The sequence below is a fragment of the Triturus cristatus genome, chromosome 2_1 (genome assembly GCF_964204655.1).
Source record: "Triturus cristatus chromosome 2_1, aTriCri1.1, whole genome shotgun sequence".
Classification (NCBI taxonomy): domain Eukaryota; kingdom Metazoa; phylum Chordata; class Amphibia; order Caudata; family Salamandridae; genus Triturus; species Triturus cristatus.
This window is the reverse complement of record NC_140581.1, coordinates 431,068,490-431,089,297: the sequence shown is the minus strand read 5'-3', so window position 1 is coordinate 431,089,297 and position 20,808 is coordinate 431,068,490. Positions and strand designations below refer to the sequence as shown.

The following is a 20,808-nucleotide window of genomic DNA, read 5'->3' as shown; positions in this document are numbered from 1 at the left end:
GGGAAAATGCGTTTTGGGACCCCGCTTTTTTCTCGGTCCCCACTTGACGAATCACCCAGAAACTTGCAAGACAGGGGCTGACCTGAGTGAACTATTAGTTTTTAAAATTTTGCAAAGGTTCGTCAAACGGCGCCAAAGATATTGGCAAAAGGAAAAACGCTTTTTGAATAGAAACAAGGTCCTAACTATAACTACCTACTGACGACTGCCTGTAGGTAATATATATATACAAAATAACAGCTAGCCCTTTGAGTCACCTTGTGTTCCTGAGTTCAACATATGCAGGTCTGTCCTTTTCAACCAGGCAAGAAGGCAGCAGGTCAGCACAGCTGTCTTCTTCTAGACAAAGTACCCACAGGTCCAGAAGTGTACTGATGAGTTGGTGTCTGAGGTCCAATATTTATACCTGGCCCTTCCTTTGAAGTGAGAGAAGCTTCTAGAGGTTGCTCTGTGGGGTCCCCAGGTATTCTGACTTCCTTGTCCTGGCTCCAGACTAACTACAGGAGGTGTGCAGTCTTTTGTGCTGAAGCAGGACACAGCCTATTCAACTGTAAGTAGGGCTGTGCCCAGTTCTGCCCTCCCAACCTGTCATGATGACCCATCCAGGCACACCTAAACTCTCTATTGTATGTGGCTGTCTAGGAAGAATACACAAAGCCCACCCAGTCATGTGACCCAGAAACAAGCTGCAGGAACTAAATGGCTAAGGCAGGAAAATTCCAACTTTCTAAAAGTGGCAGTTTCAAAATTGTAATTTAAAATCTGACTTCACCATGTGAGAGGAGTTTTCATTACAATTCCAAAGACACCAAACATGAACTGGGTACCTGCTCCCATTTGGAAATTATCACTTATTAGATTAAATAATATAACTCCAATGCCAGCCTATTGGAGATGTAGGTATTGCAGTAGTGAAAAGCAAATGTACTGCCAAGACATGTAAAACTAACATGTTTGTGTCTACCTTTTACATTATCTGCACCCTTCTCTCAGGGCTGTCCAGGGCCTGGCCTAGGAGTGGCTTATGTGTATTAAAAAGGATTGGTTAGTCCTGGCAAAAGGCTTATTTTGTCTGGTTGAAGGGGCGGTTTAAAACTGCACACGCGCTGCAGTGGCATGTTTGAAGGGCTAATGAAGTGGGTGGCACAATCACTGCTGCAGTCCCACTAGTGGCATTCAATTTATAGGCCCTGGGTACAGGCAGTAACACTTTACTAGTGACTTAAAGTAAATGAAATGTGCTAATTGGGTGTAAGCCAATTCTACAATTAAAGAGAGAGAACAAGCACTTTTGTACTGATTAGCAATGGTAAAGTGTGCAAAGTCCGAAAAGCCAATAAAAACAGATTCAGAAAACAGGAGGGTAAGAGAAAGAGTTTAGAGATGACCCTACAGAAAGGGCCAAGTCCAACACAACACAACTCCAGCCAAAAGCCAGGGGATACAAATGATCTTAATGGGATGGACTTCCCTGCTTAGGTGATAGAACATGGAGAATGGCCCTCTTATGCAGAGTCCCTTGTCAGTTCTACACCCTTCTGAATTCAGTCGGATCCCTTTGTCTGCACTCTCCTTAGCCACTGGTCTGACACATGGGGATCCCTTCTCCTCCTCTTTGGACCTCATATGTGAAGTGCCTAAACTTAAGTGGCTCACAGATGCATCCAAGTAGGCAGACAGTGCCACCATGGCCAGCAAATTGATGTGGGACATTCCACCCCTTGGATCAGACTTCTGTCGAAAACCCAAGGAAAACTCTGCCCATAAGGACAGCAATCAACAGAGGCCACTGACAGCTGTCAGTGTTAAGAGTAAGCCCCAGGCCACCCAGGATTCTCTGAACTCTGCAGCTTCTCAGAGTGGAGGGCAACAATCCTGGGTGTTAGGCAACAATCCCTTGTGCTACTTCCACTCTATTTCCCCCCTATTCAGGGGTGTCAGCCTGAGACTGGCCACCAGCTGCGGTCCATGCAGGTAACAACGGTAGGGCTGGGTGGGGGGTACTTTGAGGGACAATGCTGAGGAAAAATTAAATAAATAATGAATTTTCCCTCCTCATCGTCTGTCGTAATCCCCTCACCCGGTCCCACCACCCCACCGCTGTTACCTGCACAGACCCCGGCTACTGGCCACTCAGCCCTGGATCTGTACTCTGAGGGTGAATAGGTGCCTAGTGATCCAGAACTTCGAGGAGGAAACCATCACCCCCCCTCAAGAGTGACACAGACTGTCTGTTATTCAGGGGTCTTTCAGGTGCAGATCTTCAGTTGTCTGTATCTGTAACATCACAAGGAGCCAGAGATTTCAGGGCACCCCAGGCGGCGGCTCCTCCCCAGTCATTTCCTAGAATGCAGTCTATGGGCATCTGGGGACCAACTATGAGCCTTCTCTACGCCAGATTCCCGCCCCATTCCAGGGATTCCGGGCCATGGGGTAATCAGGTACTCACTCCTGGGCCTTAGTTATCCTGCACACCTGGCAAATGTACTGCTCTGGAGAAACCAGCCTTTTCACTAGCATTGCTGGTCCCGGTATCCCACAGAGCAGTGACAGGTACCCCATTCATCTTAATTTGGTGGTAGTGATGACTCCCACCTTCAGGGATCACCAGCATGTCCTCTGAGTTCACCTCCCTACTAAAGGAGATTAGGGCATGATCTACCTCATGCCCATGGAGACTACTTACCCCTAGCACCATATCAGCTACCCCTGTAGAGGTCCCACCAGTGGGCGGGTTCTTAGGACAGACAGTGTCCTCCGCCTGTGTTCTAGCTGAGTACAATCAAAACAGCAGGGTTGGAAATGGGGCACCCTAGGCAACTGCCCACCAGAAACTCCTTCTTGTTTCTCAGAAGGGGCATAGGATATTCCCCAACCCATCTTATTCAGGGTCTTGCCTGTGTCTTCCTTGACCTCCTCCTCACTGTGCTAGGGGGAACCTGAGCCAACCTTCTTGGGGTTATCTCCACTTACCTTCTTAAAGACCCTGGTGCTGAGCCAGTGGTCTGGCTCCTTAGTAAGCTCCCTGGGACCAGGGGGCATACTATCAATAAGGTGTTGGTGCAGATCTGCAAAACAAAGACTGAACATGTTCTCTCTTGCAATCAAATTGTATAGCTCCTGTTAATCCTTTAGTTCACTGCTACTCACTCAGCCATTTAGTGCCTTGCAAAAGGAATCCTCACAATCCACACAAAACTGCTGAGGCAGCTTCTGGTTGTCCCTCAACATCTTCCTGTACTTTTCTGAGGTGAGGCCATATTTTCTGGTAAGGGTTTCCTTCATGGGTGGGATACCTCATCCTGCCCCCCTTTTCTAGGGCCAGTAGGATGACCCTCCTCTCACTCATATGTATTAAATAGAAAGGATGTTTTGCCAGATAGAAGTGGCAGTTTTAAAAGTGCAAACTCAAGCTGCAATGACAGGGCTGACACTTGTTTAAAGGGCTATTGAAGTGGTTGGTACAATCAGTACTGCAGGCCCACTAGTAGCATTCAATTTACAGGCCCTGGATACAGGCCGTAGTACTTTACTAGGGACTTACAAGTAAATTAAATATGCCATTCGGGTGTAAGCCAAGTGTAAAAATCACAAGGGGGTGCCCACAACCTAAGGGGAACTCTCCATCAAGTAGTGTCTATATGGGTGTGTGAGTGGCTGTGTGAGTGTGTAAGTAGGTGTGGTTGTGGGTGTGCGAGTAGGTGTGAGTGGCTGTGTGCATATGTGAGTGGTTTTATGTGTCTGAGTGGGTGAGTGAGAGGCTCAATGGATGTGTGAGTCGGTGTGTGGGTATGTAAGTGGTTGTGTGAGTGAATGAGTGGGTGTGTGAGTGGCTGTGTGAGTGGGTGTGTGAGTAGCAGTATAGGTGTGTGAGTGGGTTTGTGAGTGTGTGACTAGGTGTGCAGATCTGTGAGTGGCTGTAAGTGTTTATTTTTTTATTAATCTGGGTGGCTCTGTGGATCCTCACCTGCTAAAAAACAACATTTTTGGACAGTTTCTTGCCCATGAGGGATCCCTCGCAGACCCCTCCATCAGTCCCATGGGTACCACTACCCTGGCCCCTTTCATTACTTTTAAATGTTATTCCCCCCCTGGGAACCGTATCCCGATGCACAAAAGGGCAATGGCAACTTTCCTCTCAGGTTGGGGCCAGCCAATCATGGAATTGCTGTTGGCGGATCCACCCCGATCCGCATCTCTAGATATACATAAATCTTTTTACTTTAATAACTCCAAAGCTGCTGAACAGATTTACACTAAATTACACAAAGCACTATTTGTGGCCAAGATCTAGCTTTCTGCCAAATTTGGTGTAATTCCATTCAGCGATTTGGGCTGTAGTCTTGTCTAAAATCCCTATAGAAAATTGCATGGGGAAAACGCATTTTGGGACCCTCCTTTTTTCTCGGACCTCAACGGATAACCCCAAAACTTAAAATACAGATGCTGAAGTGACTGACAAGCTAGTTTTGAAAATGTTGTGAAGATTCGTTATATGGCGCCTAAGTTATCAGCAAAACAAAAAAAGTCTTCCTATGGAAACAAGGTACTAACTATAACTACCAGTTCTAGTTAGTGTATATAAATATATATATATATATATATATATATATATATATATATATATATATATATATATATATATATATATATATATATATGCACTCATATATATCTGGTCTTGTCATTTTTCAGCTAGGCATGGTTGGCTCCAGCTAATCCAGTGCTTAAAGACTTTGCTGTAAAAATGGTGAAAGGCTTTGTGACTTTCTAGAACTATATTTCCTCAATTTTGCTAGAGAGTAGCTTCTTTTTGAACACCCTACAACACCACCAACACTCTGAATCTGCTCACCTCAAATGTCTATTTTTCTTGGAGAGTTTTTAAGCATAGGGTTAGCACAGTGCCATCGACTCCGAGCTAGAAAGTCACAAACACTCTTGTCATTTTTACAGCAAAGTCTTTAAGCACTGTGTTAGCTAATGCCGTCCATGTTTAGCTGAAAAATTACAAAAGCCTTTTACCACAGACACAGTATTACAACTATGGATTGGTAAAATACAACCCAAGTTGCAAACTCTGACATGTGTTTCGCTCGTATTAGAGCTCTTTGGAGAGGAATAGCTTTGGCCAGATAAAATGGAGCACCGAGTATAAGTCAAGACAATACCCTTTCAGGCTTAGAGTGCAACATAAATTATGTAAAAATGGAATCAGGGAACTCTAGCTAGTTCCCAAGGTTTTGGTGGAGAGCAACTCATATTGGAGCACCCTGCAACACCACCGAAACTCTGAATCTGCTCTATTTTTTTAGCATCCCAATAGCTGTCAATGGAACTCCATCCCTCATCAACAACAACTCAGTTTCAAATATGACATATTGCATAAGACATCAATATTGTAGTGAGGTCAAAGCAGGTCCTCTGCTTATGTATCTGAATTGGACTCTGTATTCAAGTCCTTAACTAACTTCCAGCAGAGGACAACAGCATATCTGGACTTTCAGCATCAAAGTAAAAGTGTGTTATATAGTCTAAGAATTAGAGGAACTTAGGTTATTATGTACTAGCGGTTGTGATGTTGCATATAGTTGAATGTAAAGCTGGTTGTTAACAGTCAATTATTTTCATCCATTGTTGTGGGAAATGCTGCAGTAGCTCAATTCTTAGCAACAGCTAGGTCTAGGTACAGTAGTTACTTATGTGACTTGAGTTGCAGCTGTTAATCATTGAACGTGTGAAATTTCTCTCCTATTTTTACATAGAAGTGAGAATGGTAAAGCATATTGTATGTTTAGTTCGTGGAGGGTGTTTTTTGACAGGTAGAATTAATCTTCTGGATTCTTGCCCTTTGGTTGGTAAATCCTGGAAAAGTGAGACAGAGGATTCTGAGTGATTTAGAGTGTATAATTCACAAGCCTTTTAAAGTGTTGCACCCTGGTCTCTGTAGTTAAGGAGTTTGGCTAAGACACGCCTAGCCCTGGCTTCCGGGACCGGTCTCAGTGCCAGTGACCGGTTTGAGTTTTCGACTACAAATGTTGTTGAGACGCTTGGTCTTACCAAGAGGTCAATTAGTAACTGTTCCACAAAGGTTTCCATGTTACCTGTGGAAGTGGATTCTGGGAAGCTTATGATTCTGATATTGTTTTGGTATGATCTGGCCTCTAAGTCCCCATTTTTAGCTGTGATTATAGTTGGTGTCATTTCAGTCTTGGGTTGTGCATCCTTGGTATCAACATTCTCATCTTTAATTTCCTGCACCCTTCTTTCTACTATGTCCATTCTGGCAGCATGTTTCTCAAGTCTCTCTGACATCCGTTCCATCCGGTTGGTTAAATTGTCGACCTTCCCATCTATCATGTGAAGGCTTTGTTTCATGTCATGGAGAATTGTGTCAATATCTTCCTCCGCTACAGTGGTGTCTGTCTATATGAACTATCAGGTTATGCACCTCCATCATGAGCTCTGATGGATCGTTTGGTGTCAAATGCTAGCTTAAGCTGCAAAAAGGCCTGTCTTCCCTGTTTTGTTGAGAGATAGAGTGGGCAGTGCCAACTGGAGGTATGTAACATATTGGCAATGGGCCGGAGGTTAGTAGCAGTGCCCTGCTGGCAAGGCCCCCACAGGGTCCTTGACGCTCTGAAGTTTGTATAAAATATATGCATTATTCACTAATATGCGCTATGTTTGACAAATACAGCGAGTTCTGTTACAAGAGGTGTCTGGCATATATAAAGATGGGCCCCTTGTTCTACAGGATCATAGTTATGTGCTTGTCAAAGAGGGGGTGGGGTGTTCCTTTTATAAGCAAATTAAGCCCAAAGTTAAAATGTCACCAGTTCTTAAAAGCTGAACATAATTGATGGAGTCCTGGAGGACAGCTTAAATTTTGTTGAGCTTGTAGGTTGCCGATGATGTTGTATGCAGCAGTGTATCATGACACAGTGGTGTTTTAACTTAGGAAGCTGTTGCACTTTTTATGTGAAGGTATGTGTTTGGTGGTGTTGGTGAGGGCCAGGGTGCAGAAAATATCAGGTGGAGGCTGTTATCATCAAAAGTAGGACCAAGTTAGCCTCGGTCTCAATTTTCAGAGCGCTGGGATCCATTGTACGGGTCCCGTCAGCCCTGGTACTCCCAACCGCCGCCTCAAGAATCAGTATCTCATCTCAGGTCTCCCCAGCGCAGCATGCCACAGTGCCACCTCCGATTCCCCACTCCCGAGAGTCGCTGCTTATTGCTGGGAAGCCTGGGTCAATAGCTGACCGCCGCACTACCAGTGGCCTCTTCGGGCCTAACGTGCTTATTTAGGTGGCCACTCTACACTTGCATTCTCGTGATTCAGTGGCAGTTCAGCCATTCTCCATCAGGTTTTCAGAGTTTCATGGGTACCAATGTCAGATTCTATTGCCAGATTAAGGGTGGTTGAAGGAGCTCATTCAGGGTGTGACCATATTCGAGCACTGAAGGCTCCCCCCCATATCACCTACGTATTGACTTAGATTTATTTTGTTGTGGTATTGAATACATTCTGGGATTTAAAGCCCAGAAGTATTTAGACAGCCTTCTTCAGAATTATTGTCTGGTTATCTGACCATTCGGTGCTAAATGTGTGAAAAAATAAGCACATTGTTTCGCGGATTCTCTTGGGATCACACAGCCAGAGCTGCCAAATGCCGGAGTTGCTGAATGCGAAGGCTCCTGGCAACTATACAATACACAACTCACAATAAATATAAAAGGGTCAAACAAACATGAATATATGATAAAGACGTATTATATTGTTATACCAGCTTATATCTAAACAATGATTACAAATCTAAAAACATTGTTATCAGGTTTTAATGGTACCAGTGCTGGCACCGTATTGATGCCAGGGGAATTTTGAATATATTCGTATTTTTCCTGCCCTTGAAACTGCCATTAATAGCCTTGATTTCCCCTCATGCTTCTTTCTCCCACACTGTCTCTTTACCTCACTTTTGCAGGTTATTTTTAATCCCTCCTTTCTCTCTTTCCTTTACTGGTTTCCAAGCTTTGTGTTCCTCCTTTCTTCCTTTTGTGCTTTCTCTCTCTTATTCTGGGTCAACATCTTATGTCCCCAGAAATGTGTGCTGCTGCTCACCAACTACAACCACCTGCACAAATTAAGCACTGTAGATCTTGTAGATCTCCTTCTTTGTTACCCAGTTTGACTTATAAGGTTCACTTCATTTCCTTACCTACACACTGCCCTCGATTCTCGCAAATGGTTTCAAACTAAGAGGATGCTTCTTCTGTTAGAGGTGGGGGTTTTTCTCATCTAATTGAGCGCATTTGCAATGCACTTTGCATAAGCGAGCCTTGGGTGGGGACGATCGCCTAATAGATTGCAAGTGCTTCGTTTGATGTTCCAGCAACTAAACAACAAGACACTAAAAGCTAAGAAGAGTCGAAGTGAACCATGCTACATCACCTTGAGCTTCTCCAAGAAGCACTTTCCCACAGTATTGGTCTTCCGGTGCCTGCTCATTGTTTTCCCAGGTCTTGGCCTTCCAGTCGGGGGTTGGCTATGAGAGACATGGGGGCACACCAATGGCCAGACATGGAAATCTGTACTATCGTGATTTCAGAAACAAGCAGCCATCTATTGGATGAAACCAATCCATGGTTCATTCGCGGGGAACAAGAAGATACTTCTAACCCAGAAATTCTAAAGTTCTGCCTCGTTAATGAGGGATTTCTTGCTTTGGTGCGGTCTACGAAATGTTTACATTGCCACTGATTGCATGCAAAGACTTGTAGTACAGAGAAGTTTGAAACCAAGTTACCATATTAAACAAGCATTTGCAATACAATAGGTCTTGCATTCTTTAATATTAGAGCTATTGGTGTTGCAAATGGTAATGTGCAGGGAGGGGGGGGGGGGGTGCCAATGGCTGAGCGTTGTTTTCACTTAGCTGTGGAGCAGGGTGGTGTGCCAGATGAGGGGGTGGAAGACTGCTCCGAGCTCTCACCGTGTCGTGCCAGGAGTGTAGCGCAAAAGAGAAAGCATGCGAGAAGACACAAGAGTGAAGGTGGGGGCGGGGAGGGGGCATGCAGATAAAAACATGAAATAAATACAACCATTTTTAACAGCTGAGCGGTGGAAGATAAAGCGGGGCGCTCGTGAAATAGGAGCCGCACTGAGAGTTAAAGTATAGTTAAAGTCTTTTAAAAATGGAGGTGGGCGAGCCGCGTCGTTCAGAACAGAAGGCGGGTCTGCCATACTTATGGGTGCAGCATGTGAAACGTAAACAGGAAAAACATGGTAAGCTTAACACTTTTACACTTATTATTTATAAATGACATGAAGAGGGAGGCGCGACCGGAGAATGCCAACGGCTGAGCGTTGTTGCCACTTAGCTGGGGAGTAGTGTGTTGCGCCGGGTAAGGCTCTCTCACCGTGCTGTGGCACCTAAATCTGTCCGGAGCACAGCATGCTGAAAGATCAGGTGGCCGTAAAGCGTGTGCCGGCCGGTTCGAGTCTTGGTGTCATGATAAACGCGTGAAGTGTGTGTTTAAAAACTAAAAATGCCACTGCAATTACAAGCTGATTATAGGTGGGCAAGCACTGTGGTCAGTGCTTAATTTGTAAAATATGAAGTGCAGGTGCTAAAATATTTGTCGGAGGCCACGCCTACTTTTCTCTGGCTCCACCCACTCCCTCCACTGGCTCCACCTACATCTTCAACTGGCACTGCTAACAGGGACCCTACTCCTGCCGTCACATTCGGAATGGTTGGCACTTTACCTTCAGGCAATCTCAGGAATGGGCTGGCGAGGTGAGCCGGCCTCCCTCGAAATGGGGAAAACTCACTTACCCAGATAGGAAAAGCAGACCTGTGCCTTGGGTTAAGCAAGGCCTCAAGGGCACTTTTCAGGCAGCATGTAGGGCAGGCCTGTGTTGTTTAATGGTAAGAAGAGTGAAACCACTGCAAGCTATCCCGATTCCCGAGCCTATCCCAGAGAAGCTGTGCTGGCAGGGATTCTTTGTTGAGCTTCCTGCACGAGCTGTGTGTTGTAGCTACTACTAGGTGTAGTGAGGGATAACTTTACATCTATGTTCGGGCGTGAGCACCTGTGCAGACTTATTTAACACATCAAACTTACACATTTGAAAAATAAACTTCAATGTAATGACATTCTGGAGTAGGAATCCAAGGCCTAATGTATTATAGATAATTTGGACTAGAGTTTTGTTGCAGGCCATACTAGAGAAATATTTTTTCTATGCAGCAAATTAGAGTACATTTTCCCCACAATCCTGTTGTCAGTCCTAAACATTACAAACATCGCTCAAAGTTGTTAAACTATCACAGATGTGTAACGCCCTGTTTGGGAGCATAATAGCAGCCCTCAGTATTCTTTCTCTTACTCGCTTCTGTTTTTCTCTCTTACCCACACCCCCCCTGTCTACCTCTAACTCTGATTGTCTTTACATTCGCTCTACCTGCTATCCCTCCTTCAACACCCTGACTTTCTATATATCTTTCCTTCTCTCCTCACCCATCTCTTGCTCCGTCATCTCTCTCTCTTGGTATCTGACCTCACGGCTCACCCCTCTTTACCTCTGTCTCTCTCTCTCTCTGCTGCCTACCCTTTTCTCCCTAAGTTCTTAGAAGTTCGCTCGGGAGTACATATCAGCGGGAAGACAATTTCCTACCGGGAACATGGCTACGTGCAATATGATCAATCACTGTCCTTGGTGGATATGTTTTTGGGAAGAGGTTAGCTTGGAGTCATAGTTATACACTTCAGTGATTACAATTTAGGCAGTGCAACTGTCTAACTGGCGCTGCTAAAAATGATGAAGGTAATTTGTTACAAATGAAACACACTGGTGGTGGTCAGGCATGAGAAGAGTGTGGAAAGGGGCCAGTAAGTATGCGGCCTTAGGCAGAGTGAGAAAGAAACTAAACAGAGGATAAGATGGTCTTTTGAGGATATGCATGGTCTCAGAGAGTACTTGCACACAGCAACATTATGGTAGAGGAATTCTCTTCGGATGGTGTGCATTTGTCTTTCATGGCAAATAAGCGTCTCTGCTGAATTTAAGAGAAAAGGTGGTAAGCATCTAGGGGAAGAGCCTGTGGTGCTAGAAGGATCAGTGATGGTGGGTGATTTTATGTTGTGGTGGGGCAGGATGACACCCTAACGGGGTTTCCTGGTTGTCTAACCATTGTGAAGGTCTAACCAGCCCAGCAGGCATGAGGGGAGCAAACAAATAAGACACCTTAGAAGGTGCAGGGGCAAGAGATTGAAAGTTATGAAAACTGTGTGTGGCCTGGTATAGGTGGATACATGGATGAAGCGGGAGTAGGGGTGACAGATGGTATAAGTTGCAGTTGGGGGAGAAGGTTTGCAACACCACGAGTTTCAAGAGTCGGGTGGTTAATAAGAGCATTAATAAGAGCACAATTTGTGTAAGTGAAGTGGGGTATTTTGTTGTTGTATTGGAGTTATTGTGTTACATTGCAAACAGCAGACCTCTACTAATAAGGCAGTCTTTACTCTTTTTGTTATTTATTGATTCTGGTAATTTTCTGCTTCTCGCCCGATATACTACTGTCTTATAGTACTATTCAGTTGGGCAACTTGGGTGCCTGGGTGTTCAGTAGGATGTGCCTAAAGAGGAAGTTACCTGTTTGTCAATGACAGGCAGTAGTCTCTCTAACATCACAGCAAGACTTAATCTGTCTTCCAATAACAGACATCTCTCAGCTAGTGTTAAAGGTGTCGCCTTGCAGTAACAGGGGTCTCGTATAATTGCAAGTTGCAATTTGCAACGTGTGGTAACTTGTAACCGCACATATCAAGGGCAGGGCTAGGATTTGTGGGGATTTATCGGGACATCCGCATCGCCAGGCTAAATTCCAGCCGGTAAAACGTGGAGCAGTTTATCGGGGAAGTATGCAAAGAAAATCCCAGGACCTGCGGATTTTGCCTGCGCTAAATACCAAAATCGGAATGTAATGTAGTGCCCCAGTTTATGGGTAAAACTAGGCTATCATTGTTGCGCAAAATAAAATCCGACAACACCTCTGTTTGTAATATATTTGGAGAATTATCGAACAGGACATCGAGGCACACCCAACAATGGGCCTCTCAGTGTTGTGTTATAATAAGTGAAATCTTCAGTGGCACTGCAGTGAGGAGTCTCTCACAGAAGTGCTCAAGACTGCAGCTGTATCAGGGACAGCGACGTGCCCACGTGCCTCTCAAACGGAGTTAAAGACGTCTCGCCTCTAAGCTTTTGGGCCAGTGAGCCCAAACTCCTCTTTAATTAAATTCTTTTGGAGCGCATTCCATGTGCTTGAGTCAATTAATTCAGTCAAGATTTATTTGTGACGCGGCACGCCTCAGAAATTCGGATGCCCGACGGAGTGTTATTTTACAGGACCGACCATCATCATCAGATTATGATTTTAGTAACTCGTAGACGCATACATAATTGTTTTTGTACCCTGCCATCGGGGCACCCATAACTAAGTACTGTTCAACAAGCGCCTCAGAGAGCTGAGTGTTGTGCTCGTTTACGAATGAACAGCAGTGCAATGTACCCTCAAATGAATTCCACAAAAAAGGAAGTTTTAAATGTTCACTGTTTCTGTATAATAAGAAATATTCACAAAGGTAAATGGTGAGCTACATGGCTGTGCTGGCGGAAAGAAAACACAGCTGGTTAGGTAACTGCCTTTCAGTTATTACCCCTGTGCTACTAATTGTCATGCTCTGGTAATTTAGCTGCGTCAAAAAAACTGTAAGGCCTTCATTTCCTGAAATCCCTTTTCAGGGAGGATGGTGCTTCCAGCGTGGCTGTGATATATTCACTGTCACAAACCTTTCCTCCAGGAATCTCATATTTCGCGTGCAAGGGTTAATTATAACAGAGCAGTCATTAATGGAATGGGTGAGACTTCAGCTAACCCTTTGTGCTGGGAGGGGGGAGTGAAACTTACATGAGAGACTGTCAGAGGTCTAAGTGGGGGAAAAAAAGTAGGGGAACTGTGGGCGGAGAATCAGAAGGCGGGAATAACCTGAGGATTAGATCAGTGGGCGGAGCCGGATGTGTGGCCAGAATGCGCAAACATCCCAATTTTTAGTATTTGTTTGGCATTTCACTGTCCAGGTTAATCATCCAATGGATACACATGATCATTTAAGGCGTAATATGAGTTATGGACATTAAAATACAATCACAAAGTGGGATATGTTTCCAATGACAGAATATCCCAAATATGCTTAAAAGTGGAATCACAAGCTATTTGTCTCCGAGCCATGGTGTCTCTGTCATCAGCACTTCTCCCTTTTTCCACAAGAGCATTTCAAACATGAATGGCAAAATATCCTAGTTTGCAAATGTTTTCTATATCATTATGGCTTTGCCATATTTGCCTCATAATGCAAGATCTGCTGCATAATCTGACAATTTTAACTAATAAATTGTTTATAGTGCAAACGTATCAAAAGTTAATAAAAAATGCGACTTGTTTTGCTGTGGAGTGGATGGCTTACTGCAAAGGTTGACTGATCACCTTTCTCACCGTTGCATTTGTATGTTACACTGGTACTGATAAGGCAAACATTTTCCATAGACTGTTAGCACGTGTACACATGTCAAAATAATAAAATATAAGAATATATACTGCATTACTCTGCAGCCTTTTTTTAATGCATAATTTAGTCAACACTGCGGCTGCATATTTAATTCCAGTGGGGTAACCAAAGACTGGGGGGAAAACACAATGCTCTAATTTATATCTTGCTCTTGTATGCAGCTCTTAGATGACAGTTAATAGCGCACTGTTCTATGTTAGGATTTTAACTTCTAAACTGCAAGCAACAAAAGGATTTCTCTGACAAAAGCAGTAGCCCACTGACCGATTTACATTATGTGCACTTTGTGATCTGCATGGTACATGTTCTTTGCAGCAGGTACATTAACCCTCTGTGTTACCTATCCATGAGTCAAAACTTCCACTAGACAAAACTCCGCTCTCTCTCTAGGAAGAACATTAAACACCAGAGTCATCATGACATTTGTATTGTTGCCGAAAATTGCTGGAGGCCAGGAAGGAGGCAGCAAGCACTTTTAAAACCTTATATACTTGCAAACATAATGCCTCCACCCAAAGTCAGCGCCCACCGCCCAGTCACACCGGTTGCACTGCCCTAGAGCTGGCCCTTCTCATGGGTCGTGTGACCTCAGTGACAGAGTCACTGTTGTTCTTGGCTGTGCTGCTTCATAGGCCTGTTGCAAGACTGGAGGTGAACTTTAGCATGGATTGTGGTGGACAAACCTTGAAGGTTAACCCAGACTTGCCAGTGCTAGGGTCCACCTGCTGGTGCTAAGACACCAGCGCTTCTAACGTCTTGCGAAGCCTTCTAAGGTCTAGCATGGGATTCTGCTCTCTCAGGAGAGTCGTCTGGTGGACTGGTTATTAAGGCTGAACCTGGTTCCCCAGTTCCAAATTCAGCAGCTCTGGCCATAGTGCCACATCCTCTCCCCCGCTGAACACCATACTGCCCCACTGAGAAAAACTCACACTGCCTTCAACTACAACCCAATTGCTGCCAGCTATAAACACCTGGATGAGGCTCAATTTAAATTACGCAGTAGACAAGAGCAATATGCGGCCTACATAAAAAGTAACAACTCCGGGAAAAAGCAAACACTGGTAGGGAATGCAAAATTTAGCAAACCATGTGAAATGTAATCAGGAACAACATGGTTACCTTAACGCTTTTCCACTCACTATTCAGAAATCAGTGAGTAATCAGTGAGTGCTTTTGCCTGAAAAGTTAAGGACTTGACTACAGGGCCTTGAATGGATCCATTTCAAATGTCCATTGCTGATATCCTGACAAAACGTTAGCAGTATGGTAAAAAGACCACATCCCTGGACGCAGAGCCGCAGTACACATTTTGTTTTCCAATCCCCACATTGCAGTACCTCCAGGATTGGTGCACTAGTTGCAAGCCCAGGGAAAACAAAGACAAGAAAACAAAAATAGCGCTTCACAAGCAAAGTCATGTAAAAGTGGCGCTAATGTGTTTGGGTGTGAATAAAATCAACCTGGCCAGTTTGCTACCACTCTGTCTTACTTTATTTAGTTATTTTTCATATTTTTAACCTTTTATTCCAGATGCTGCACTTTGGAATTAAAATACGACATTTCCAGCAAAAATGATTTTCTTTTTTGGATCCATTTCACAGGGGAACAAATAAAAGAAAGGAGAGGAAAGAGAGTGAGAACCCCATCTTGAAGTCACAGTTTTCAGTAAAAGAACTGCTAGACAGAAAGTGAGGGAAGAATGAAAGAGTGGGAGGGGGACAGCTGAAGCGGCAGAGCAGAAGTGGACACTGTATTTTTGTTCTCTGAGCAAGAAGGAAAAGACAGAGTCCTGTTACTTCTCTGCCGCCTGTCCTCGAACGCCAGGAAACGTCGAGCTCTGTTTATAGGCGATGGTGATTTCTTGCGTCCTGGGACGCATTTTGAAAATAAAAAAGTAGGGGAACAGAATACTTGGAATTCAAGAAGTAGGGGCACGCCGTGCGCTTCCGATCCCGCCCACTTCGACCACTGTGACTGTAGTGTGTTTCACACAATTGCTCCCAGACGTGGAGTCTCAGAACTTTTTTCAAAGTGGCTAACTCCAGGCCCTTTTACCTTTGAGGATATCTTCATCTCCTAAAACCAGACGGGGTGCAGGTCACCACGGGTCATCCTCAACGACGTTGCTGAAGTCAGCCCGGTCCGACAGACGACGACGTTAAGCAGCCAGCCTCTGCAGGCATCGCCGCATCGAGTAGTACAGTACTGTGACTATCTGTGAAATAAATCTGCGCATGCGCTGCGCACACAGCCCCTGCCCCCTTCAGACGAACCAAAATGTAGAACTGCACTGAATTAAGGGCTGCCGCTTGCGGCAACATATATATTAATTTATGAATCTTCGCTTGGGCTCAAGCAGCCTCACTGCCTCAGGGCAGGCTAAGCAGTTTGACTCGCACTCGGAAGACGTGACCACGCTGCGGCAGCAGCTGCACCAAGTACAGTAAGGTACATTTTTAAAGACATCAATGTGTGACAAGCGCAGCAGATGCGTAGTCCCGGCCCTAATAATTAAGTGCCGTGCTAAGCACCGGAAAGCACCGGCACAAATTAAGCACTGACTGTGGTGCAGAACAAAAGAAAGGTGCCACCATACTTAAAGATAAAGGGCGTGCGTAGCTGGTAATGCTTGGTGTCAATGTAAAACAAGTAAACAGAATAGTTCATGAGCAAAGAAGCAAGCCAACTGAAAAAAGAGTTATCTTTAAGTTTAAATAACCCATACAGTAAGAACACATATAAGAGAAGCAGTCCTAATGGGAGGATACAAAATTCCAACAGTATGGAGTACTAAGTGTATTCACCAATGAAAAGCCAGCATTTCTAAAGGACAGCAACAGGAACCAATGAAAAAGATGGGTGTTTTTTCAGGCCATTTCCTAGATACTGCATGGCTCGTAGAGACAGGGCAAGCGCTAGACGAGACCTAACAAGCTATGTTGAGAGGCAGGTTACAACAAGCTACTTTAGTGGGTGACACAAGGAGAGCTGCTGCCATCAGTAGCATTTAACTTACAGGCCCTTGGTTCATGTGGTACAATTTACTATGGACATAAAAGTAAATTAAATGTGCCAATTAGTTGTAGTCCAATTTTACTATCCTTGAAGGAGCGAGCACTTTAGCGTTGGTTAGCAGGATAAAGTTCAGAGTCCTAATGCCACCAAAAACAAGTTCAGCAAAAATCAGGGAGTGAAAGCAAAAGGTTTGGGGCACTACTACGTCAAGGATGTTAATGATACAATATGAGGTTTAGTTTATAGTTCAAATCTCTATTAATTTTAAAGGCACTCTTACACTTACCGACATCCCTTGGGGACAGGAGGCTTACTTCTGGAAATGAATGCGGATAGCTGGTCTAGTATTTCAAACTCAGAATGCTAAGTGATTTATATGGCAGCAGTGGTGTCCAGGACACAAATCATGTAATCTGTGTATATGCTCAGTTTTGTTGTACTTAATACCTTTTTAAAAAGAGAAATACAGTAATTTATACACTGAATTCTGACAGATAATTACAGAGTTGTTTTTAATTTTAGAGATGATTTTTAAATGATAATGATGTAGGACTTACATTGTTTGGGTACACTGTGCATTGTCTGCTGGTCCTTTTTTGAAGGTCTAATATCAAAACAATAACCTTGAACCTAGAGGAGATGCCTGTTCATGAGCAATGTTGATATCCTGGGCAGTTAGAGGGAAATACAGATTACACATTTTTATGTGAGTTTTAGCAGATGAGTCAGAATAGTCTGGCTAGTGACTGAGTGGGAGTTACAGTACAGTGAAGGCAGAGCAGTGAGGAACTGCACATGAGGCCTGTTTGAAAGTACTACGGATGCACAAGACCTTAGGAGTGATGGACTACTGTTTTGCGACTGTTGTGAGAATGCTCTATTAGGGACTAGGGATAGGTTGTTCTAAAGATCTTGGATTCATTATATAATGCTGTTGTACAAGGCTGAACTGACTGTACCTGGCACCTGGCGTTTCCCAGGGAGGCTGGAAGGGTGGGGGAGGGGCACTTTTGTTACTGGGGGGGCTTTGTAGCAGAGCTGCAATATCAGCCTCCAGTAAGAAAATCAGCTGGCCAGCATAATCCAATCAACACTCACTTTCAATTCCACCCTCTGTGTGTTTTGAAATAAGTTCTGGTTTTAAAAGCACCCACTGCAGAGATCCTTGCACATCCAGTAGTTTTCAGGTAAAATGAAAGTGTCAAGATATCTCTGGTGATTAATCTTCCTTCTGGAAGGAGGCAGGAGTTTTGTCTAGTGACAGTTTTGACCCATCTAAGGTAGAGAGGGTTAATATGCCTGCTGCAAAGAACGTGTACTACTCAGACCACGGAACTGTATTTTATGTGCATAGTTCAGTGGGTTACAGCTTTTGTCACCAATATCATTTTGTTACTGTGCAGTTCATAAATTACAATTCTCATCTAGCACAGTGAGCTATAAACTGCCATCAAACAGCCACATACAAAATGCGTGGTACAGATTAGAAAGTTATGTTCTTCCCAGTTTTTCATTATCTTGATGCTAAAAAGGGTTTGTTTGGGTAGGAATACATTCTTATTAGTAAAGCCAATCCTAATCACTGTGTTACGTTTTGAATCATGACTTTGTGCTTCTCCAGACCAATCACTCTTTAAAAAAATGCATACTAGTATGGATGACATGTGAATCATACACCTTGTAGTCCCCTTTGTCTTCTGTAACATTTTCTAAACACATATTATTCATGATCTGAGTGTGTGTGTGTGTGTGTGTGATATAAAGTGCTCTGACACCATACACTGGTATGAGAGGCACTATAAAACAAATTAAATACATATTGCTCTGACGGGTATCACGGGCCGCAGGGTGACCTCGTGGGCAGGCGCAGCACGCAGCGGGCAAGCGCGACACAGCACACCCACGCATGTAGTATCTAGTTGGGAACCCCGCCCCTGAGCAGGCGGCCCCCTTTATTGGATCCCCGCGGGCCACGCCTGGCCCGCGGATGTGGTGTGACATCACTTCGGACCACTAGACTGTAGAATGCTACATCCCTATGCAACTTTGTTCAAAACAAACAAACAACGATTCACAATAGTTCAAAGGGTTCAAACCACCGGAGTGGTGATACTTGCGTGCCTACTGGCGTCAGCGTCTGGCGGTCTTCAACAGGCAAAGTCTTTAAGACGCTGGCTGGGGTGCGGATTTGGTCTTAGGCAGTACCTTTGCGGAGATCCCCGCATCCGAGGACTGGGGTCTTGCCTGTCTCCAGCTGGTAGGTTCTGTGTGGACCCCCTCGCATTCTCAGGACTTCCGGGGGTATCGGCGGAGGTGCTCTCCGTGGATTCTCCCGTGGGTCTCTCGGGTTGTTCTGAGGGCACTTCTTTGAACCAGGATATATTCCTGGATACTTCATCGCCTCCTTTCCTGGCAGTTACCATGGTCCCGTGGCTTGCGGTTACTGTCCATGGCCCTGGTTCATAGTTTGTTCTGAATTTTCCTCCCGGGCGGCGGTCCTTGAGGAGGACGGTGGCCCCGGTCCGAATTGTTCTGGATGTTGCCCGGCGGTGTGTGCTCGCCCATTGGTTTTGGCGTGTTCTTCTGGCTTGCACTTCCTCTACATCTACAGGTGGTGAGGCCCACCCTGGGTACGTAGGGAAAAGGTCTCTCCGTGGGCCTTGGAACATCAGGGCCCACGGGCTTCTTTGAGTGGTGCAGTGGGGCGTGCTTCGGTACTCCCGTAAGAACTCGTGAAATCGCCTCGCGGGGTCTGTTTGCTCCACGCCTGCGATCCGGAATACCTTGTCTAGGGTGCGCATGAAACGCTCCACATCGCCGTTTGCTTGCGGCCATTGGGGGGTTATCCGTCGGAGACGCACTCCTCTCTGGCTGAGGAACGTGGCAAACTCTGTCCCCTGGAAGGGAGGTCCATTGTCTCTACGGATTTCCGGGAAAACCGAACATCGCAAACACCTTTTCGAGGATGGGTTCTACTTGGGCGAATGCTGTCGAGGCCACTAGTTCCACCACCGGGTACTTTGAGAACTCATCCATGAGTACTAAGGTGTGTTTCCCCCCGGGGAAACTCCCGAAGTCCATGCTCACTCTCGACCATGGGACAGTGCTGGCATTTTCGGTGATCACTGGTCTTTCTACCCCTCCGATCAGCTGGCACAGCGGCACCGCCGGACGTACTCTTCTACCATCGTCTCCAACTCGGGGAACCAGACCTTCTCCCGCATTCTGGCCTTCATCTTCGTGATGCCCTGATGTCCCCCGTGGGCTAGTCGAGTTGCTTGGTGTCTCAGCGCTTGAGGGATTACTAGCCGTGCCCCCGTAGCAGAATTCCATCATTGGTGGCACTGAGTTCATGTCGTACATGCCACATCTTCCCTGGTAATCCATCTCGGCCTGGCTCCAGGAGTTGGCTGGCCACAGATAGTTGGTCCACAGCCCTGCCTGAACGGCGGCTAGTGTTCTTCGGTACACTTCGTCGGTGGTAGCCGCTTCTTTGATGTCTTCTAAGGTCATGTTTACCGGCAGGCCGCGGTGGACACTAAGTGTATACTTTCATGGTGTCTTCTGGTTCAGCCGCTGGGGCCGGGTGCCTGGACAGGAAGTCGGCCGGGTTTTTGGTGCCGGGCCGGTACACTACTTCCATCTCATAGGGTTGTAGCTGTACTGCCCATCTCTCTATCCGCGGCAAGGGGTGCGGTGCTGTTCCCTTGAAAAGGGGCACGAGTGGTTGGTGGTCGGTGACCATCGTGAATGGTTGTCCCTTGAGGTATAGGTGAAAATGGTTACAGGCCCATTTAATCGCTAGGGCTTCATGCTCAATCTGGGCATATCTGGCTTCCGTGGGAGTCAGTGACTTGCTGGCGAAGGACAAGGCTGCCCACCGCCCTGGTTCTTGTTCCTGGGTCAGGACGGCGCCCAATCCCACCGGGCTGGCGTCAACCAATACTTCGGTCGGCTTTGCGGGATCAAAGTACGCGAGGGTAGCTTCTCCTAGGAGGGCATCCTTGATGCTCTGGAAGGCTTTTTCGTCTCTCTGTCCCCACTGCCACTTTGCGTCTGATTTTGTGAGGGCTCGCAGCAGCTCCGCCCGGGTGGCTAGTCCTGGGATGAATCTCCCACAGTAAGTAGCCATGCCTAAGAAGCTGCGTACTTCTGTTG

General features: G+C 45.5%; 1 long non-coding RNA gene across 2 annotated transcripts in view; it reads right to left on the bottom strand.

Moving 5' to 3' along the window:
- The window catches only part of LOC146865414 (uncharacterized), a 341,143-nt gene extending 325,313 nt beyond the window's left edge, over positions 1–15,830 (bottom strand). For both annotated transcript variants that reach the window (XR_014970150.1, XR_014970149.1), the window contains exon 1: positions 15,691–15,830. This is a non-coding gene — a long non-coding RNA (uncharacterized LOC146865414). The remainder of the gene's footprint in view (positions 1–15,690) is intronic.
- Between the last annotated feature and the right edge of the window lie 4,978 nt (positions 15,831–20,808).